Here is a 24486-nt window from a genome sequence, read left to right as displayed (position 1 = left end):
GTTAAGAGGGATCAGTTGGACCCAGGATTAAGACCAAATGGAAATGAAATACTTAAGATTAGAAAAAGATTACAAAGGGAACATAATGTTATAATGCAGATTTAAAACAGAATAAGCCCTTTTAAACCAATGCAAAGCTGACATTCCATTAGGAATCTACAAGGAAGAGTCAAGATGCCCAAAACATTTCTTATTCAGGCAGGCAGCAGCTCAGTTCACACAAATCCACTCCAAATTTTCTGAATAATATAAATTAGGCAAAATATCTGCAGCCAAATGTGCCTATCTCCAAGTCATTTAACATTACTTTAAGTGTATTCAATGAAACCAGCTTTGTAAATTTTAGATAATTTTATGACTTTGTCCAAGGGAAGGGAGAAGCATACATAAATTCATTTTCCCAGTACAAACTAAAAGACAGGCAATACGAAGAGTCCAACTTTTGGCAGATATAGATTTATATATAAGATGGGAGTCGTGCTATAAATAGGAATATACCATTGTGTAAGTCTACAAGTGGAACAAGCAGACCATCCAACACAGGTAAACAACACCTGGAGATAAATACCCTTAAATACACTGTTCCCTCTGCTTGGTGTAAGTTACAAAATTACCTGAAGCTTAGGTAGCTGGTCTCACTGGACATTCGAGGGTTTTAAATGACATCGAGGCAGAAACGTGTTTGTAGATGTTTAGCCTTGTATTTCATAATGTTTGTGTATGTGTAAGACACTTCATAGGAAAGCAAAGGCTAATATACAGAAATAACAGATAGTAGTCCTCAATCAGAATTGAGACTGCATAATAAAAAAGGGTTAAAATGACCCAAGACATAATGAAGTCTCACAAGGACAATTTCTGTGTCATGTTTCCATAAAGGGGCTGCTGCACATTCACTTCTAAATGTGTAGCTTAATCCTGTTCAAAGACTTGTCAACAGCATGGGTCCTTTTTAATATCAGCCACTAGCGCTCTCCTCGCTCCCCGCCATCAGCACTTCTAATCTGGTTGGTAGGAAGTGATTTGATCTCAGTGAAAAGCACAGCATCTGAAAATCTAATAGATTGGGGCATGAAGCGCAGCCTGGCTATTTGACCTTGTATGTTCCTGCTGGTTTTGAGAGAGGGAGGTGGTGACAGCAGGTGTTTTGCCTCTTGGCTCTGTTGACCCCCTGCAGTAGAACTCCTATCTATGTCCAATGTGAGACTTCTGTCAGAGGCTACTGACATCAAAGATGTAATGTGATGAATAGGGGTGGAACAAAATACTGACATGAGAATAAACAACATTACTTTATATTGGGATATATTATTGATACTCTTGTGCAGAATATCAATACTAGTATTTTTATTAAAATCCATGGCACATGTAGACATGGACATTTTAGTCAGTGTGTGTTACAAAGGCATTAAGGTAAGAGTCAAAAGGGTGTTTTGTTCTGTGTTCCATCTCAGTTGTCAAAGTCTGTGAAACTGACACCACATTGCACTGATTAAATGATATGATTCCTGCTTTATTTGTTGGGAACTGTTTTCCACTTCAGGTACATAGATATTGTGATGTATTGCAGGTGACTTGTGTAGAAGTGTGTTGCCAGAAAAAGGCCAGAAAAAGCAAAACTGTTATCAGGATAGCACCATGGTATAGCATGATGATGTTTCTGTATTACAAGATATTCTCATGTACGTATGACATGCAAATTTCTCTTCTTACAACAGGGGGGAAAAAAAACTCAGACAATTAAACATTTTGTTATTACAATAAGTCATTACATTAAAATGTGAAATTACATATTTTATGATTAAATTAAAATGTCTTATTATAGGTGAAAACATTTCGTCATGAATAAATTGAACATATCTTGCCAAAATGTACTGTTATAACATGAATAACTTCTTATTAATAATGTCTCACTATCATGTTTGATTCAAACCCAAACCCTTCGTCACATGTTGCTTACTGTTTATCTTTCTGCACTGCATCTTTCATAAATACCCCAAAAACAAGGAATATGATAAACACGTTTTTCTTTTTCGGGCCTCACTGTAATAATTTAAATAGTCTTGTTATCTATCAAGTATCACAGGGTCACTGTATTGTGATAATATTGTATTGAGTTCGTCTGTGTCATTTTCATAGTTTTAACGTAAATTCATTCTGTTATGCTATGAATAATAACATCAGCAAAGTAGTCACAGCATTACAGAATCACACAAAGTGTTTCAATACTTTTTAAAAAGATTTTCCTGATCAGATTAACATGTTTAGACCTCTAAACCTGAAAGGTTAAAACAGTGTCTACACATCTCTTTTTTGTGTGTGTGACTCATTTTCAGAGCTGCCGCTTCCACTTCTCAGTTGGTGTTTGAACCTTTTCAGACGTGCTCATAGTGCAAACTGTCAGAATACCCACTGACATTCTGCATGTTTCATTTTCCTCTGGACCTTGACTGGAGTCCCTGCAGCGTCTTATATCGCCCTCACAGTTTTTGTACAAACTGTCACACCACTAGTGAGGCCGTCCTCACCTGAAAACCATCGCCACTCAGACCACCAAAGGTGCCCTTGACGCAAAAAAATAAATGCATAAATCATCAGGGGCTGCCAATTCAGTGATTTTTTTTTTTGTAGGAACCTTCTTGGCCCTGTAGCAGGAAATCATTGTCCTTTTTTCACAGGTGTGTCCACATCTGGAGGCTCCAGCTGTAAGAGAGCGGAAGGGCAGATGGATGGATGCACTGTGGCTGGTGGAAGTCCTCATTACCCGGCTACATCCTTCTGGAGGAGCTGGCCTATTGAGGCCATTAATCCTTGGCTGTTTCAGGGGTCATATGTCACTTCTAGTCCATCACTCCCTCGTCTACCACACCATCTCCACACATACATACACAAACGCACGCAGACACACACTGTGTCTGGCGGGCCCACAGAGACAGACTTGTTGTGATGGTTCTGAGTTAGCCATGCGTGAGGAGCCAATAGGATGTTTTCATCACTGAGAGAGGTGCACTGACAACTGACAGAGTGGTAACCTCGACAGGTCAGTCAAACTGTTTGTATCTGCTATAGAGCTGTAGTGTCACGTCAAATCAGGATCTTTACACAAACCCAGAGGAGATTTTCAAAAATCTAGATCCCAAAGCATGTCATGGTCTCTCATATGGTTGCACAAATTGTGAGAAATATTCAAATAAAAAATATGGAATAAAATGTTGCCAATATGGAATTCTGCAAACATGTAAAATTTAATTTACTCTGAGCCAAAAACAAACTTCATATCAACATTTCTAGGAATGTACTGATATACTGGCCCAGCATCAGAAAATAAAATGACATTCACTGATAGTAGATAACTGTTTATTAGTTGTGTTACATTAAATTATGACTGAATTAGAGCCCAGTCAAAGATAGTGAAAATTAAACTGTCAAAAATAATAAAATAGTCAATTAATCTTTTGAAATGAAAGTAGATTTTTTTTCTAAGGCTCAAAAGTGGAAACAAAAGACAGCAAAAACAAGACAAGTACATCAGCAAAAAGTTTTTTTTTTAACATGGGTTTTGATATCAACCCACTATTTAACAATACCTGATTTGTAGCATTTTATCCACCCATGGTGCCTTTGACATTTTGTGAGGATAAAATGATGCTGTAATTATAACTGTTTCTCAGTATTATTAAAATTTTACGGTTGGGTTTAGTTACTGATGGCACTTAGCATCAGGAAAAGAACCCAGGGCTTTGAGTGATACAGAAAACATCTGCATATATGTCATAAAAACAATAACATAACAATCTTTTCCTAACTGCAACCGCCTACAAGGATTGACATACAAACTCCAGCTACTGCTTATTGAGGAAAACTAATTTCATTGACGTTATAGAAATATTTACACTTGTTTTGAAGAAATATACAACAGTCACATTTCTGGCCACTAGATTGGAATATTGCAGTTTATTTTTGATCTGTTCACCTCATAAAGAAAATATATCTTCCTAGACTAGAATTACCACAAAAACATGGAAATTGTAGAGCTGTGTAGAGTTGGAAAAAGCACATTTGAGGCTTTTAAGGCGAGTGTAACGTATACTGTGAGATGACAAAAGATTTATCAAAGTGTCACCAAATCCTGTGGGAGTGAAAAACTACAGCTCTTGAATTCAGCAAAGTGCAGATGTGGACTGAGCAAAAGATAAGTGAGAAAGAATCCAGTGCAAACAGGAGAGTATGTCATCCTATAACAAACAAATCCCACTGTACTTTTTTATGCTGAAATGTCTTTACATGCCATTTCGCCTGCAAATAAATCACATTAAAATGCCAATGACAAGAGAAACTTTGGTGTAGCATGGTCTAGCAAATGACTATAATTCTTCTTTAGTTGTTTAGTTAATATCAGTGGTGAAAAAACTATTCAGATGCTTACCAAAGTAAAAGTACTAAAACTACACCGTCAGCATACAAGTAGAAGGTACTAAAAGGTTCTTTCAAAAATTCAAATGTGACCTAAAAGTATGACTGGTGTGTTAAGAATTAGGACTTCTGAATATGCCATCGTATTGAATTGTAGAGATGAACTGAATCTATTCGTACCATTGATTCGATGGATTTATGTGACCACTAGAGGAAGTAGTGAGTCACTCTGCTGGTCTCCCATGGTGAGGAAAGCTAACACCATGGGGCCTTTGACCAAAGTGTCACAAAGTGACGAGATGGGATGAGAGCCACTCTGAAACAACTGACAAAGTGATAAAAGCTAGAAGCCATGTTGCTGTTTTCACCACTCATGTTGAAATCACAGCATTTCTTCTACATGAGTGAGTTTGATTATGACATTTAAGAAGGTATACAGCTCTTTTGTGATGTTATAGTTTCTAAAGTTTGCCATTTGTTGATCCATGGTTCAGACTAAACTATGACAGGTCTGACACTGTTTTAACAATTCCAAATAAATCTTAAGGGCAGCTACTGAAAATATAAACCATATAGAAAACAGAGGTGATTTGTGGTTTTACTGTGGCTGTTTTTGTAAAATATTAGCTAACACAGTAACCTATGTGAAGATTATATGTCAGATAAAAACTGGCTAGGAGTTTATTTATCTTAAGAGGAAAAACTGATAATACCATAGTACAAATGTGTTAAGCATTAAACAATGACCTTTATATTTTACTCAGTGAGTGATACATTCTGTGAAGACATGCTAATTCATTGGTGTTTTTGGTAGCAATAGGTGTGGTCTGGTATGCGACCCTATCTATTGATAGTTTGGATTATTAATACTAGTACATAATTATTATACATTTAAGCATTTAAATGGTCGCTATCAATGTTTTCCTATTTTATACTGTATGAAGTTTTTGGATGCATTTTAACTGGTGCATTAATGTGCATGTTGCATCTTACTGTTACACATGTTTAAGGCTGAATTGATTTCAAGCATTAGTTCAATGTACAAAAATACAGTTTTGGGAGAACTGTGTATCTCTAAAATGTTAACTCTTCATGAGCTCAGAAATAGACCCCCTTTTCAGCGTTGTGAAAAGGCATTTTCCAGTGAATCCAAGATGGTTTTTAAAGAGCTTAAGGAAGAAACACTGCACAACCAAAATCAACACATGCAACTGAGATACATGGTTTTCACTGAACAGCAAGGTGATGAAAATCCAGAAATTTAAGTAAAAGTGTAAGAAAAAATATAGTGTTACTTAGTACTTAGTTATATTCCACCACTGGTTAACTTTTGCTTTTCTTAAACATGCTTTATTTACAAAATGACTTGATTTGACTGCAAAATATATACACAGTCTGCAGGCATGTTACATTTATGTTCTTCAGGGAATTTTTTTAAATACTGGAACATTAATACTGCTCAAAAGCAAGTATTAATTTCCAGCTTAATCTCTGAGGGTAATGTCATGTTGTAATTTCACCAATATGGAAACAAAAATAGGAAGCAGCTGGAGCCACATTACAGAATCCCGTTGTCCATTTTTAACCAGTTACTCTAAAGCGCATCAATTCTCCAGCAGAGACAATCTGTCCCTGGAGACTTTGAAAACCCAGGACGAAGCGAAGTAGTGATGAATGAAGCAGCTGTCCTCTCTGTCTCTTAAGGCCCCTGTGGAAGTGAACACACGCACAGCCACCTCTCATCTGCCTTTTCTGCTTCCCTGATCTCCAACTTGTTTAATGCGTGCCTGCTTGGGAACAAAATAATCTCACTTCAATGTCAAACGTAGCACATTCGGTCTTATCCATCTCCCCTCCCAAGTGTACAAACTCCTGTCTTGGGAAACACGATACAACGTCAAAACAGCACAAGAACAGAAATAAGTTATGGGCTGAAAGTGCTGGGATTCCTTGAAAGTCCTCAGTGACAGTTAGTGAAAAAAACGTGAAGGTCCTCTGCTTTCTTTTAAAACAAGCAGTTGTACTTGGCCTGTGAACCTCAAGATAATTGGTTTTGTTTGTAGGGGCTGAATCACTTTTACATCTCATTTTTCACAAGAACAGTGTTTGAATACCTCAACATATGAAGCGTCTCAAAAACGGGAAGTATTATCTCCTCACTTCTGGCTCAGAAATGCACCATGCACTTATCAGCACGTACTGCATGAGTGAAATCTTACACTGACCTCCTGCCAGCATTACTACAGCTGGCAGCGCTATACTCCTCATGCCACAGGTGTTACACAGCATACTGACACAGTTCCCAGTCACAGGCTGTCCAGAAAAGGGCATCCATTCGTTAGAAGTTATGTTCCTCCTTCTGCGTGTGGTTTGGTTATAGTTAAAGATTCTGTTCAGGAAGTTTAGTTAATGCAGGTCATAAATCAGCTGCTCACTGGATTATCCAAGAACATCCTATGAAGCAGGCATTTGGAGAGTGTCCAACTCATGAACAAAGAGCTGCCTATCGCTCCCTCTGCTCAGGCAATGCACTTGTTAAACTCTGCTTGACGTTTGTCTTTTTTGGCTTCCTGTAGGCTAGTATCACACTGCAACCAAAACTTTTGCCCTGCTTTTTAAATGCTTTTGCTCTTCTTTCTTCCCCTCCCGGTCTCATTCTCTCTCTCTTTCTAATTTGCTGGTCACAGTTAGAAGCCAGCCAAGTGGGACTTGGTCAGTAATTGGAGTCTCTGCAGTGACTGCCTACAGCACAGCTCCTTACGATGCACAGGGGAGGCTTCCCAGGGAAAACTCAATAAGCTCTTCACACTTAAGTGTAGTCATCATTAGGATTTTTCCACTGTAGTGAACAGTACACTACTTGTTGGCCACGACTTTAAAATAGGCAAACGTGAGAATACAGGCACTCACTCTGCACTGTATTTCTTTCTTCTCACCTCTATTTTAAATCATCCATCGCTCATTTCCCATAGCGCAGCTTTGTTGTTTAAAGTGGGTCAAGGGCTTTTCTATTCACAACATTGTCTTTTCCCAGTTTATCAGCAGTTTACAGACATGTAAAACATATCAAATAATAGAAGACAATCATTTATGAACCACATTATTTAATTCCACTTCCACTTCTCTTACAATGCCAGGGATGTTATGATTAAAATAAACTCACCTTGAAGTAAGGAAATTGTATTTATGCCAACAGGATGAAGTTTTAAAAGAAATTCTGTGGGATGTTGTGGATGACTATAAACAAAGTATTTTATGTGAAATCAGAAAACAAAAGAATGAAAAAGGTCAGGGGCATAGGAAACTACCCAATAGGGATTAGCTTCCAAATGTTAAGATTTTGAATGAGGAAGTTCATGACAGTGAATAAAATCCCCAAAAACTAAAAGTGAACAAATCAGACAAAATTCTAATCATCTCAGTGGTTGACTCCCCGGAATAAAACACATCCTTTGTACATTTCGGCAAATCACAGATTGCCTCATGATGTCAACATATCAATATTTGTAGATACTAGCTACCTGCCCATGGTAAACAGAGGGAACACAATGACACTCTAATACAAACTGTGCAAACAGCAACAACAGCACTGTTAAACTCTTACTTAAGTTTAGGGAAAAATACCTGGACAGAATAAAAGTCTAAAAACAGGTGATCAGAAATGACTTGTGATGCTTCCATTAATATTTAAGTCACACAGCAATCTTATTCTAGCCCTAACCAAAGCTTTTTCTTGCCTATCTAAGTGAGTTGGGATGCAAAATTATGTCTCTAGTTGCCAAGTCCTGGATCTTGTGCCCCCAGCCCTCATCCAAACCACTTCTTTCAGCCTACTGAAGAAAGGCAAAATAGTACCAAAGTGGTTAAGTACAATATGAGATTATATGTATCACTAGTTTGCAGAAATGGACTATAGCAATATTTTTGGTGGTGACCAGGTTGGGCTGAACACACTCTTTAATGTATTTAAAGCCAAACTTGGACACAGGAACATATTCGTCTGACATCCTCTGCTTTGACAGAGATATTGACTAAGCTGCACTTGAGTAAAACAGGGCATTAAAACTGTGATGCCCCTGTCCCACTTTAAGGATTATGTGCTTACTTCAGAGCCCAATGGGCACCTAAGTGAGAGCATAAACAACGTGTTAATTGCAAAAAATGGATTCACTGCCAAGTCAGCAGTGCAGTGGTAGTGCTGCTGCTGCTCTGCAAAGGTCTAACCCCCCTCTGGCTGACATAGAAAAAAACAGGCTGCACTTTCTGTGTGAAGCAAAAAAAAGATGAAAGGGAATCGAGTCCAAAACGCCTTTCAAACATTTATATTGTTCTGCCTCTTGAGATCTGTCAAAACTCTGTAAAATGAGCTCAGGCCTCCACTCAGCGAAGGAAACAGATCCCATCGGTGCAGGTATGGCTCTCTGGAGTAGAGGTATATATTTCAACCTTAAGATGCTGCTTCTGGAGTTCAACATATATAGTATGACAACCAGACCACACCATGAATCATGGCTGGTTGCGATCACTTCCTGATTAAGAGCCTGAAAATTCAGACGCCTCTCACACCTGGTAAAGCATGCTGAGAGTCCTGACACGATGACGCTCGGGTGACATTGTGATGAATGGGTAAGTGATGAAACACAGAGGCTCGCTGACCCCCAACAAACAGTGCTGCCGCCCCTCAGGGGGACAGAGTGTATTACATTCACAGCCTCCGGCGTTGGAAAAGATATCAAGATGATTTAGCAAAACAGCAGAGACAGCTACATATTACTCGATTAAGCCTCATTTAGTTCACAAGTGCTGACAGTTTTTTGTTCTTTATTAAGCAAGCCATGTTAAATCTGATATGCCAGCCTCCTACAAGACAGTGCCGTTTTTATTCTGAAATTCAATGCTTTCGCCTTCTAACAAAACTCCATGTTTGTAATTATTTCAGGGAAGGAAGCCAGAGAGATTACTGGCTGCTGAAAGGCCCATGTTTCCTAATAAAAATAAGAGGAGTGATGACTCGGCTCATCATGGGCGAGTTATCATTCCTGGACGTCTCAATACGATGTGACTCAGCGCTCCACGTCTTCCTCTAGATAGGGAGCTTGTGGCTTCCTGACAGTTCCTGGCATGTTCAGTATGGCGTCACCTCTACAACACACACCGCCCACCACACATCATCAAGACACTGTGGAGCACAACTTGTTATGAAACAGCTATGATGATGCAACACTGGGAGCAATGCTGCCTTTAAGAGTATAAACAAAATATTTGCCTGTGGAGTGGCAGATGAAGCTCCTCAGCTGAAGATTTTGTGCTCTGTGATTGAATCCTGCAGGAAGTAGTGGGCGATTTTTGAGGTGTAAAAAGAATGCTGCCTGTGCAAAATGTCTATAATTCATAGGGTATTTAAGGGCTGTTCTTGGTTTACAAAATGTTTAATGAGTTACAGTGTATTTAAACAAGAGGGTCAACCCAAGCACATTAATGCAGTCCACTGCTGTAGCATTCAACCGCAAAACCTGACATTAATCCTGAGGGTAATGTGGCCTTTCCTGTGGCTAATGAAATCTGAAGCTTTTAAATGGCTGTACCTAATGACACTCCCTGACAGTTTTTGAATTAAGCAGCCATGACTTCTGGGACTGGACTAAATAGCACACAGATGGCCCACACCAAAGTTTTGTCCACCCACCCCCGTCGTTTCTGCCCTTAGGCTGCTGCATGTGATGGCGTACCTGCTCGAGTATTAAAGCAGCAGACAAGGCTCGGCTCAGCTTTGATCAACACTAATAGATGTGAGTTGAAATTCAGCTATGATTCATGAAAAAGTTTAGGGAGCTTTTTCTGTATGATCACATTACGTCAATACATTAGAAATCTGTTTTGTGTTAACTGAGTAATTTTAAGATTGATGTAAAACACTGTGCATGACCTTTATCATAACGAAGTACAAACAAACAAGTAAACAACATGAAACACGATAAATAGTCAGTAATATTAGCAGATAAAACAGTGTCACTGCATCCTGACAAACTATCACCAAGTGCATTTCAATGGGAGTAAAATGCTTTCTAAGTCAGTGTGCAGGTGTATGTAGAGCTGGGTGAAATCATTGACAAGTCACAGTTGTAATGAACTTTTTCTGTCTACATGAACGAAAGACAAAATATGGCTCGAAAATACTTCCCTGGCAAAAAGTATTTGCCGTACATGACTGAAGAAGCATGGACAGTGAATATATAACAAGATGCAAACAGGTTGCATTTTTATTTTTGTTGATTTGAAAAGGTCTGCAAAAGAAAACTGTCAATTAACCATTTTTTATTTTTTGTGATTTACAGAAAGCAAAAACTTGATAATATAGTGTCTAACACTTAGAATAACTAATCTAAAGTGTTTTAATGTAAACCTGTGAGTAGTTGCTTTTCCATTGGACATATGCATAAAACTTGACCGATTTTTACTAAATGTTGAAAAAACAGGAGTGCGTAATGTCAGTTTTTCCACTGACTCACAAATGATGACTGATATGTTTAATATCGCAAGATGACACGAGAATCATTCCATAAACATGGCAACAAGCGTAAATATCATGTGGATTTACAGATATATTCATTATTATTATATATTACCCCTCTATCCCGTACTAAATTTTTAAAAATTATTGGGTTTCCTGGTGCATCCACACATACCGCACAATGTTTCTTTTAAAACTCTTCTTCTTTGCTTGTTGCAACGTCCGTCAGCATCCTTTTTTTTTTTTTTTTTCACATGACTCTAGTTGTGGTAAAAGGTCTTTCCATTGCAGTTTTGCGTGATATGCCATTTGTACTACACCCGAAAAACCACCCCTTGCAAGCGTAAAAACTTTAAATCAAAAAATTAGAGTTTGGGCATAATTGTCGTTTTTCCATTAGGTACATTTTTATGCGCAAGTTATATTTACGCAATTTGAGGGTCAATGGAAAAGCAACTAGTGACACTGAATACATTACCTTTGAATGTTTACAAAGCTTGATTAAATATCAAACCCTACATTTATCCTTTTTTTACTCATCTATTTAACTGCTTTTTAGGACTAAATGACAAAAACTAGAACACTATTAAATTAAGGCATAACATATTGTCCTACATTTTTATAATGGACATAAATCTTTTCTGCTTTTCTGATCTTCATTTAGTTAACATGGATAATACCCTTTAATCAATATTTCATGTTACATATCAGTATAAATGTGCTGGAGTTGATTTTTAACTATGTTCACTAAAAACAATATAATATGGTACCCAAATACATGACAGGTTCATGGAAACTTTACTCAACTCATGTCAAATTGGTCTTTAGTATGGTGTTCTTTCATATCAGTGAGATTTTTTTTCTTATCTACTATGCCAAAAAAGGATAGATGGAAAAAAAGAAATGCCTATGTTGGCCGCAAAATAGATCAAGTCTGTTTTACAAAAATGTATTGTCTGGAGAAAATTGTTTTTGGGCAGAAGTGCAGTGTTGGCTGGCAGTATTGCAGACTTGTCAGCCCATATCCAACTCTCTTCAGTTTTTTTTTCTTCTGGACATACATGTACTACACATCCACATCATCAGTGTCAGAGGTCTACAGATGATTGTAAGTACAGGCTGTACTGTACTGAACTTTTGCTTAGAAGAGCTTGAGATGAACAGCTACATGATCATCAAAACAAAGCTCCAAGGCTCCGCTAGTGGATGAAACCTCCACAGGGCACGGCTAATGAAAGCTCCAGTCATCCTCTAAGAAAGAAAAAAATAGACACTGGGAAAGATATTACTTTTTTGGTCATTACTTCAACATTTCTCCACATGACAAACCTTCATGTGTGCGAATGTTTTCAACAAAAGATGCAAAAAACTATAAAGTATTTTTCCTAGAGGCATTTTAATACAACATATATGAAATCCTCCTGCTATTTTGTTGATTTACTCCTTACTGGTGCTGGGTTTTTTTCTTTATAGCGTCCATTTTTGATTCTGACTTAAAAAGAGGGGATTCATGAAATATCTGACATTTCCCCAAGGATATACTAACATAATCAACAATTTTATAGCCATTTTTTAATATCTGATCAAAGATTTCAACCATATCAAAAGTCAGTCTGAGCATCAAACATCATCCATTTGACTGACAACCACATTATGTCTGTCTGTCACTGCATTAAGTTACTGTTTTGTGTTTAGTCATGATGCCAAGGAACAGGCAATTCTAACAGACACTAAATCAGGCCAGACGTCTCTGAGCTTGTCACAGCTGGAAGCAAACATGAAATTTGAAACCACATAATTGCTGATTTGATTGCGCCAAATATGTGATGCATGCAATCTTCCCAAACCAAATAAATCAATTAATTTACCAACTGCCAACCGCAGAGAAAGCGGTCTCACTTGGACTTTTCTGAAGCTTTGCCATGGTGAATAAACATCTGCAGAAAACAGCTCAGTCCCATTTCTTTCATGTGCAACAAACAAACCATTCCAGCAACCCACAGAGGCACGCTGCAGCTGCTGCCAGGGGAGACAGTGTGAAAACGACTTTAAATGGGCTGAAAACGCATCACAAAATGAGAAAATAGAGCTTGTTTTATACCCTTAAGTGGTATGACAGGGATGGTTTTGCAAAATGGTTCTTGCACTTCTTTTTGCAAATCTTCCTATATAAAAATGTAACGTGTAAAGAAAACAAACATGATCCAAATTTGGAGGAACAATGTTAGTAAACGGCTTCACTTTCTTCTTACTGTATATTAAAACTCACACTCTACATGGAGCATTCCAGTCTTATCTGAGCTGAGGAGCCTCCACCACCAGGCAAACTCAATGTCTAAGATAAAGAGTGACCACTGAGGGGCCTGACCACTCACTCATTTGATCACAAACACATCAGGACAAGTGGAGAAATGCTTCAGCTGCCTACTCATGTGAACCAGTTGAACTGATGATCACAGAGGGTAACATCCTGCCATGTTGAACAAAAAACATCAGTCATTGTTTTGCACAGTAACTAAAACAGCTCCATGGTCAAGGCAGAGGGTTCAAAGAGCTTCAGTGAAATCAAGAAGTGCTACAAACCTACAGCTATGCACACTGCGTACATATTACCATAATTATTTCAGTAATTACAATTTGGAGTCTCTTTTCCACACTGATCAATATTATCAGACTAGCAATGGATTAGCAGTATTTTATTCATCATTAAAGGGTCATGGTGTTGCATCCCTGCAGTTCCCATCAGCACTATGGTGTATTTTAGCTTTTTTCAGCTGATTACTATCCATCCTATGAATTCAGATTTCTTTGACCTCCTGTTTTCTTCAAAATAAATAAATAAAAAATTTGCTAATCCTGCCAGGCACCAAACCATAGTGACAAAGATAGCCTTTTACTGGGAAAAATAAAGGACAGTTTCAACATTATGTTTATTTTCCATAGAACCTGGAACTGATCAATGGGCCACTATATCTATTAAAAGTACTATATTTTATTGTGTACCATTGATTTCCTGTAGTATTTGCAAGTTTCTACAAATGACTGTTTTGAAGGTAAAAGTTAAGACACACACCTGCAGTCATCGAATCTGGACAATAGCACTGAATGCATAAGGGTGCTTTTATGAAACTGGTACCTTAAGCAGGACAGAGGGGCTAAAAGTTCAAAAAACATGTGGACTAATGTTATGAAGCAAGTTTGGAAGCACTTTGGGTGGATTTTAAAAATAAATATTTACTAAGATAAAAGAGAAACTATTTTTCAGATATAACACATTTTTATTTGACACACAAACAGAACAAGAAAAGCACTCGGAGAGCGCAGACCTCTGCCAAGACAGATCTGCTGCCCCCCCCCCCCCCCCGATCACCACCAAAATTTAATCATTTCTTCCCTGTGCCAGTATCAACATTTCTTGAAAATTTCATGAAAATCCATCCATAACTTTTTGAGTTATCCTGCTAACAAACAAACAAACACGCACGCACACACAAAGTAAAGTGATCACAATACCTCCTGGCGGAGGTAAAAATCCATATGTGACGCAGACACCAGGTTTTTATGATGAACTCTCCTGTCAATTTTCTTTCAGGTTTTTTTCCTAATACCCACACTATTACACAAGGCGAATCCACAGACAACTCAGTGATACCTGAGTTTTCCCTTGAAATTATGCCTAGTCAGTATTCCAGCAGCGCGTGGATGATTCTGCATGGAATGAGTACCCTGACGTAACCAAGTTAAAAAGGATACAAAAATTACGCACAACTATTTTTTAAAATATTTTTCTATTCTCTCACTGGTACATTTTGGGAATTGAAGTAAACATGCCAGGCAGAGTGTTTCACAAAAATGACCACTGTTGCAAAATCACTCATTATTTATTTGTGTTTAAATAGGGGGGTTCTGCACATAACGCAAGTCGACATGATGGGTTATGCACGAAACCTGAGACTGACAATTCATGAAAAACCTGTATGTCTGGATTAGAAAAATGACTAGGATTGTCAAATTTAACATAGTGTCTTTATTTACATAGGCACTGTATATAAGACCATTTCAAGCTATGTTTTTACGATAAAATGTACTGACACCTGGGTAGCTTTTCCTGTCCCAATTTTGGTCCTATTTTTGGCCTCAATGTTTTATTAAAAATGTATAAATTTTGGGATGGCTCATAGCAAGAGTATAATTTTTTTTGCATTTATCGAAAGTCATCATTAGGTACATCCTGAAGGGATATATGTCTAAATTTCTTTTTTATTACTGGGTCTAAAAAAGCTGGCAAAGTTCCAGATACCAAAACACACCCAGTTTCAAGGAAAAACCCATAATCATTAGCAACAGAGTGTTGAAAATGGCTGGATTATATTGCTGAATATATTAAATCAATCTTGTAGAAGTGTATATGCTTTACTTGTGGCACATTACATGAAAAACACCGGATGTTTATTACACTATTTTGTACCCAACCTATTAGTTATAGTAAGGACTGAGTCAAATTTTATCTATGTCTAATATCTGTGAATACTCCTCAAACCTGCATCAAATTAACAACTTGAAGTAAAAAAAAAAAAAAAAAAGAAGAAGTACAAATTGTATGTTCCTATAATATTATTCATTCAACAATGATGTTTATTTTTAGTATCCAAACTACATTAAGCAGTGGGGCAGAGGGTTCATGTGGAGCTCGTAGTGTGTTTTAATATGTTGTACGGCATCTTAAACATCTCCAACATCTGAAACTTGAACCAGGAGAAACGGGTACCAACATACGGCACAGTCAGATCTATAACATACACAGAGAACCACAAATACCAGCCTGGTCAATCTGGTTGCACTATCATCTTTATAACATCAAAGAGGAAGATGAGACATGTGAGGACTTTAAATTGAACTGTTAATACTGGTTCACTGGATTTGTTTTATTAGGTTACCAAATATAACTGACTCACATTCCTGTGATCAACTTGTACTCTATTTCATTTACAACTTTTTTCGACATTAACTCATTCAAGTAATAACACTGAAATAACAATCTGGATGTTATTTGTTTTCAGTCAAGAAGCTGAAATGTACTTCACAACAGTGAACATCAGACAATTCATATGAATGTGACTGAATCATTTGACATATTTTCGTAATAAATCATCAACGAATGATTTAGAAGTTTGCTACGGTGAAAATGTGTTAAATGTGTGTGTTGACATCACAGCCTTAAAGGCTGGCTCTGGTGTGAAATACTCGCGTGTTGCTATCCTACAGAGTGTGTGTACATATGTTTTGCAGTTTAGTGGAAAGAGTTTATACCAAGGCCATTTGTTGGGCTGCTTCAGATCTAATGCCAGGAAAACAAAGTCTGGCATTTAGTGAAACCAAATAGCAGGAACTGTTTAATTGACCCCAAACATAAGACAGACAAAGTAACAAAAACGTTATCCTTCTTCTTTAATGAAACACACGTCTGCTTTAGATTTATTGCTCTGTGCATCCATAGATAAAAATGATGTGAAATACAACTCCTAACACCAAATGTCTAGTTGCTACGTAACTGTGAGAGGTCAGCCGTTTTCTGTGAAGAGATGCGGCTTCTTCAGAGACATCCATTCATCAAGAGCTGCCAACATGCCAAAAGTACAAAGGGCAGCATATCCTTCGCTGGCTCCATTTCCCTTTTTGTTTGTCTTTCTTGTCTCTTTTCTTCTTTTAAACCCTTTTCACAGTCGTATTTAACTCCATTAAAATAGTCACAGCACAAAGAAAACACTATATTTATTTTCTGAATGGCAAGTAGAGTTTATTAGCAGAGATATATCGCTTTCTCTTTTTCTTTTCCAATTGAGCTTTTAATACCATTCATAAATATTTGTATCCTGCAATATTTCAAGTAAGCACACTAAGTAAAAATAAGAAACTGTAAGAATATGAGCGTTCATTCCACTGTCAGGTGCTTTCCATCTGCATTTCATTGTGGTACATATAAAAGCCTGTTTAATGGGTCTCTAAGCTCATGTCGAGAGATGCCCTTCATCTACCCCAACCGAGGCAGGTGGGGACCGGGGTGGCTCACATAAAACAGAAACAAATTGTGCTCAGGATACTTGAAGTTCCAAGTCCGCCATAAAACATAATGTGTCATTAATGAAGTTGCCTTTTCTTGCCCTTTCTTTCTTTTTGTTCATAACAATAGCAGCTGGGGAAATAGTTACCAGATCTGCTTAAACTTTATAGTCTGCGCGACCATGAATAATTTACTTTGATTGCACATATCATAAAAAAAAATGTTGAAATGCAGGATTGTGGAGTTTCTCTTCACGGAAAGAGCAAAGAGAATGTGAAATGCAGAAGGTGACAAGACATCAAAGGGAAATTTTACAGATAGATAAGACACAAAGGAGCTGTGACTTCAAAACACTGCATTTCCCCACTCTTTTCTATCAGTAACCTTTACTTTTCTTCACTCACATTCAACTAAAAAGTAAGTCACTGCACTGGAAGCTCAGAGTTACAGTACTGTATAGCTTCAAAAAAAGAATAAACACATTCTCACTCTACATACTGACTGTCTGAGTCTCACTTTAAAACTCAAAACCTCTGTTCATCAGCTTAATCAGTACTGTATAGGGGACAGTTTAACTGGATTTGACAAATAACTATAATCAGTGTTTCTGCTGGTAAGGTTTTGCCATAGTGCACCGCCACGACAAAATCCTTGCCGCCAAACCATACATTTGATACAAAAAATCATCACCGTCGTATTAGATGTATTATACATAAGTATAATATATAATAGGCGCACTGTGCTGGTGTACGATTTTTATGCCTACATTTTTTTTTACCCCCTAAGAATTATGTAGATGCTCCAAACCGTCAGGCGTGTCCAACCGCATTCTTTTTGACATCCAGTAGTGAAACCTGTTGTACTGAATATACCCTGTTAATTTATCATTTACTGTAGTAAATTTCATTTTATGTGGATATTCAAAACTACACAGTTAATGGGGGGTAAAAATAATATGGGTGTAAAACCAGCACACTGTGCGCTGTACCAAATTTACCCATGTAGTGCACATATGCGAAAACACCGGAAGTCCAAAAATAATACGGGGGTAAAAATAGTACATGACACCCAACCTTTCTGAGGTAATTGGAAGATCAGCCTGTGAAGGACTTTTAGGTCTACTTAATATATAATGTATTAATATGTAGGACAGAAACCGGCCGAACCGTGTACCCCCTCCGTATGACATACCGCTGCACCAAGAGATCAATTCCACAGGAAACACTTAGTATAATAATATAATTTCTTCTATAAATGGTGCTAAAATTCTGATCTGTGCAATTCAGCCCTGTCCTTTTTCAAGTAGTATAGAGTCCAAAAGGGAAGAAAAAGAGCATAAATTAAAAAACAGCCATGAAACTATTCTGTGCTGCACGACCTCATCATTCAAGTAAGATGACTGAGGCATTACACCATCACACAGGAACAACTAACAAGTACAGAAAAATCAATCACTGTTGGAATAAGAGACGTCTCAATGTCCCTACATAATGATTATGATACATTAAGCTATAATGATATAAATAATTAGGCTATTGTATACATGGAATAAAAATCCCATGGCACTGTATGTGGTAGTGAATTAATTCTTCATCTTAATGTTTTGCCTATTATCATGAAGATGTATGCTACATTTTTGTCCACTTGCAATCAGATCATGGTCCCTATAGGTGGATGTTATGGTGTAAGTGTGAGAGTTGTTTTGTCTCATAGTTAAGGAATGTGTCTACACACATACACATCTACAGCAAAAGAATCAAAAGGGAAAATCAAGCAGTGAGTTGCAGAAAAATGAAAACATGCTTCCACAGTGAAGGGATTTAACAGTTCAAGTAAAAAAAGTGTCCTTATATGAAATGTTTTCAAAGGTGCACTCCCCTTTCTCCTTAAAACATCCTACGACTTGTTCGAAAGCAGATGAAATGAGTGAATTTAGTGAAAGGTTCAGTGAGCCAGTTTCCGGCAAATGTTGATCTTCAGCTCCTTCATTTCGCAGCACAGACTCAGCTTTTGTCAGCTTTGAAAGACCCTTTCAAAGACACCTCATGTCTGTTTTCAGTGTCTGTCTTCTCCCCCAGAAAACATTTGCTTATCTCTCATCTGTCAATTCAATTTCTCTGTCTCACTGTATGTCAGCAAGACCAAGCCAAGGCACGCTCAGTGCCCTTCTTCCTGAAATCACCCGCCACTTAAAAAATCCCAGCATCCATAAGAAAGAAATCAACCATTTCCAAACTGCGTTTCAATGTTAGGACAGATTAACCGCTTGATAAGTGCAACAGTATTGGAGGGATACAACATCTCTTCCTTTAATGTTGATCTGACTCTTTGTTACAATAAAGGAAGGGTGAATGAGCATCACATCTTCTGCATCCTGAGGAAAAAAAGGCTCCTGAAGAATAGTGCACTCAGAGACCTGAAGATTGGTATTTTTAAGTGCATGGGAGTGTGTGAAAAGCTGGCATGCTGCCACAGGTTCCCCTCTCTGCAGCACATACCAACACACATCAACAGGTTCAGCAAAGAGCACAGGTGAGGACTTAAACCTAAGATGGTTTCTGAGTATTGAACACACATATTCAGCATTAGCACTGAAACATAGAGCTCCGTAGCTGATGTCAGAGGCAGCACTGGTATCACCTGCCACCTCAGTAGATTTTAAAGGCTGATTAGATGGCGGCGAGCGCAGACAAATTCAAAAGCCGTCCCTTATTTGTTGTTTTACAAATTATCTTCGAAGAATCTGGGTTTGACAGGACTATGAGGGCGCTTGGCGTGTTTTGTGCACGCTCTTTGAGTTTGATCATGTCTTTGCTGCAAACCAGAGCCACAAATGGTAAAATACGAGGCAGATTCATTATTGTGAGACCTGCTCTGTGTTGTGAATAGATTTTTTAAAGAGGCACATCCTGCAGGTGCAACATCACAGGATAAAAATCTGCTTTCAGTGCCTGCAAATCCGCTAAGATGGAAGTCACCTGACAGCGATTTTATGATTAATAAAACTGCTGGAGAAAAGAGCTTACTGGAAATAAAAAGTTGCCTTTTTATCTGTAGGCGGTTCCACTGTGTTGTCATCTCAGAGTGCATCTCTCCTCTATGTGAGATACTTCGTCTACGAAGACTTATGGGCCATGTTGGACTGATTGTAGAGAAAACTGTCTGCGAGTCACGCAATACCATAGCATATGGTCCCCAGGGATAATTTGTCTGGTCAACTGAGGGAAAGAGCAGCAATGAAAATTATTTGGAAGCTCTTGATGAAAAACCTAATCATTTCTATTTAGTTATTTTGGATTTAAAATTGCACTACTGAGTATGAATCTGTCAAAGAGGAGGATAAAGATGAGAAGTTAATTTGTATTTATATGATTACTGTTATATAAATTGCTTTCCACTCTGGAACAGCAGCAAAATCTGATGTCAAGCATTTGGGATTATTCTCAGTTCATGACTGAGTTCAGAGCCTGTCAAACATTAGAGGAGATAAACCACAGCTGGTGTCCGAATTTGGGAATAAACAGACCCCCTGTCTGTCATAATTTCCTCCCAAAAGACACTGACTTAACAATTCACCGTCACATCTACAGCACTGGTGGAAAGTTTATACTGTACCTGAGTCTAATTTTGAGACACTTGCACTTTACTTGAACATTTCATCTCATGGTGCTTTATATTTTCTTAGACTACATTTCAGAGCCAAAAACTTTTTACACTAATGATTTCATTTGAGAGCTTTAGTCTTTTTAGTGTTCAGTAGAGTTACAAAGGATGAATGAATTGTGACTACATCAGAACCATGAGTAGATTATTTTCTAAAGTATACCGTAAACATATGGATTTACTGTTTCTCTTATTATGATATACTGAAGGAAATATTTGATGTTTTTGTCGAGGATTACAAAATAATCAAGTCCTGTCTGCCTTTCAGCATTCACCCAACATTTGTAGAAGAGTTTGGCACAGATCTGGAGGGTACTGGTCTCCCTCCATGAGATAATTTGGCAATAAAAAAACAAAAAAGATTTCACATCAATTTGGACTAGCTGAGTAAAGCAAAAACAAAAAAAATCAGGAAGAACTGCATTAATTACATATTGGTAAAGTTTACTTCGTTTTGATGCTACCCATTGATTTCACATTAATTTGGTTCAAGCGGTGCCCAAAACACCTTTAAATTGTAGAAAAAAATCCTGTCCTTTCAGGTTTTACATGGTTGCTCTTGCAGTTGAAATGAATACACCTGATGCCTGCACTTTACTTAAATACATTTAATATTTTCACTTGTAACAAACCAATTTTAATTTTAAGCATTACTGTTTTGCTGTGTAATTGTATGAGCTGACAACTACCACCACTGTATCTACAAGGAAAACATGTTTTTTGAAGAAAACTGTTTATTGCCAGATAATTGTTAACTGCTGCATTTCAAAGCAACTTCAGCCCTCTGCAGTCTTTAAATGATTACTTGGAACTCTTTTCATGTAAGTATGAAATTACAGAAAATGTGTGTACAGTATGTGTGCGGCTGCTCTGAGGCAATACAACAAAATGAGAGCCACAAACTGGCAGAAAATTGCTGGCCTATCTTCCAGGGAGCTTTGGCGAGCCTAGACTATTTCTCACTATTTGCAGTGGTGCTGATAATGTCACGATTAAAGGCAGATAAGTTAATCCACCAAGCCTCTGATTCTTGACATTTCATGATATGAAACGCAGGCCGCCTAAGGGGGGGATCACATTTGTTTAAAGCCTCAGACAAGTAAAACACTGCTCAGTTTCTCTCATCTCTTTAGACAAATGCAGACTTTGAACCATCCCAATGAAGATGTCACAGTCTGTGATGTCTCCAGAGAAGCTAATTAGCAACCACGATCCGACCTCACATTGGCAATCTGTATTCACTCATTATGTTGGCTGTGACTCTTATCTTGATGGAGTTTTGATTTGTTTTTCATTTTAATAAAGGTACGCTGTATCTGATAGATGATTTGGAAATGGAAACGGATGCGGAAGTGTGTAGTTCACTTCTGTACAACAATAACAACACGAGCGACCTGCCACTGTTCATTCAATCATCAAAACAACAATACAAACAAACATCCGCACACTTCATTAGCATTTCAGAAATCAGGAGCTGTATATAGAAGCGGATGATAAACAGGAAACACATTAATTGTGAATACAGTAAATAATGCAGCAAATCTTTTCTGAGATCAGGGGATTAATTTAGTCACAGCTGAGGGGCCACCTGTTGACAAACCACACAGAGGTGACTATTTGCAAAGAAAAGGTGGCTCAGAGGAAATACAATGGTAGATTTTCCATCATCTGTGCTCTGTTTATCTGAGGAATGTCTGCTTCTTATTAAAACCTCAACCAGGAATCAGGAAAAGTCGTCATTGGTGACAGAATCGAGACATACACCGCATTCCTCCATCAAACACTTCCTGTAAACAGCCAAGTGTTTCCTGTGTTGAGGCCAATGAGGTTATGTTGCTGCCCCCTGACTGCACACTACCCAAGTCATGTTGCCAGGTCTCGTTCCACATACCTGAATGTAAAAGACAATCCTCTATTGGCTTATAGTGGCGTCATGGCACACAGTCCACTGACACACTCAGAGGAAACACCATCTGTTACATTTTCATTACAGGCTTTGCTTCAAGCTAAGACAATTAAAGCTAATAGAGTGCAAATGTTTGAGCCTGTACTGCCAACTTTACAATGTCTCACACATTTTTATCCATATCCAAAAGACATTTTAATGACTGGCAAATCCACAACCATAAATTACCATGGGCAGCACCTGGATTCAGCCTTGATAAATGCTTCATTTTAAGTTTTGATACCCATTTCATGCACATTAGCTGTTAATGTGAAATAATTCTGGAGGCAGTTATCCCACATTGCTTTGAAATTATTCCTGAATGTTGGATTAAATCGAATTTTGAATTACCCTTAACTACTAAGTGGGCTGGTAATGGTGCTATAATCCCCAGTATCTTTCATTATGTACAACTGGAAAGAATTGCCCATCTTTCTGTCAGTGATCAGTGAGCACCTTTAAGAAAATGCTGTGAACAGATTCTTTTAAAAGGCACTTGGGAGAATTATCTTTCAGCTAAAAAAAGGACAGGCTTGGATAAGCATCTTTAGCCCCCGGGCTTGGCCACCCCTGAGGTGAGAGGATTGCTTCACATGAAGTGAAGGCTTCAAGTCCTGCATGTAAAAATGGAAGGTGCTCTTGTTGTTGGATCTCAAGTGGGTGGCACAGACATGTTGCCCTCTGGGACCTGGAGACAATGGCTGAGCTGTGTGAAGCGGGAGAAGTAGAGCAGAGGGTCACAGGGCCCCTCTTCTCAGGTCTGCACCACTAAAGTGACTGTTTAGTGACAACACATAGAAAAGGGACTATGTGGAAGCCTATGGTGGTGGGGGTTTGTGTCTGGATGTTGTGACCAAAGGCGGTCCATCCATCAAGTGTCACTGGAAGCCTTGGGGGACTTCAAGGACCTAAAGTGAACCAACACAATTTAACCAATATTTCACTAAAAAGAGGATTCTGTCTTTTTGAGTTTCCCTCCTTTTATGAATATTATATGGATGTTTAAGCTCCTCCATCTTCATTTCTTCATTTCTTTAGACCCTGTGTTTATGTATTTCTTCATCAACTATATAACCAGACTCTTTGAGTCAGGGTGGAGTTTAAAATGTTGTAATAGGGTGGTGCTGTACATGTCTACATATTCTGTATGAACAATTTAATACATAGCTACAAGAGAACAACAAAATTTATGGTCCGTCTCAATTTTCTTTACACGAGGGGATGTAGAAACTTGTCGCCTTGATGTTGCTCTGTGCTCAACGCGATAAGAAAACTTGTTGTAGTTCGAGTGCCTGCTTATAGTTCACACAATTCAGAGCAAGAAATCCAACATTTCCTGTTTATTGTGTGATAAACATATGAAAAAAATATGTAGACTTATTTTATAGCCATGTAGGGTGGAGATTTTCTTGGTTCTTTTGTTCATGCAAAGAATATAATCTTGTGTAACAAAATAAAACAAATGACTCCAGGGGCAGTGAAACAAATAATGTGAGCAATGGGATTGAGCAGAGTGTGATAAGTTTTTTCCTGTGGTTACTCCCAGTGTCACGGACACTAACTTCAAACAGCACAAATGATTTAAGCTGTAGTTTGAGCGAGACAGGTCTGCCAGCGTCGCTGTGTGTACAGAATAGTGTGAGGAAGAAAGGTCTATACATCTGGCTGAGATACAAAAGCAGGAAAGCATGAACCTCATCTCACACCTTCCTTTCTTTCATCTACGTCCCCTCATAAGCTGGTATTTTGATTCCTGGATTCTTGGCAAGCAGCCCTGTTTGCAATTCAAAGAGTTTTCAACAAGAGCATCTGTTTGGGTATTATCATAAACCTGCATAAACCCCCACCCCTCACCTCCTTACTCCTCCTCCTTCAAGCCCTTTCCTCCCTCTT

The sequence above is a fragment of the Sphaeramia orbicularis genome, chromosome 10 (genome assembly GCF_902148855.1).
Source record: "Sphaeramia orbicularis chromosome 10, fSphaOr1.1, whole genome shotgun sequence".
Classification (NCBI taxonomy): Eukaryota; Metazoa; Chordata; class Actinopteri; order Kurtiformes; family Apogonidae; genus Sphaeramia; species Sphaeramia orbicularis.
Note: the sequence above shows the minus strand (reverse complement) of the source record.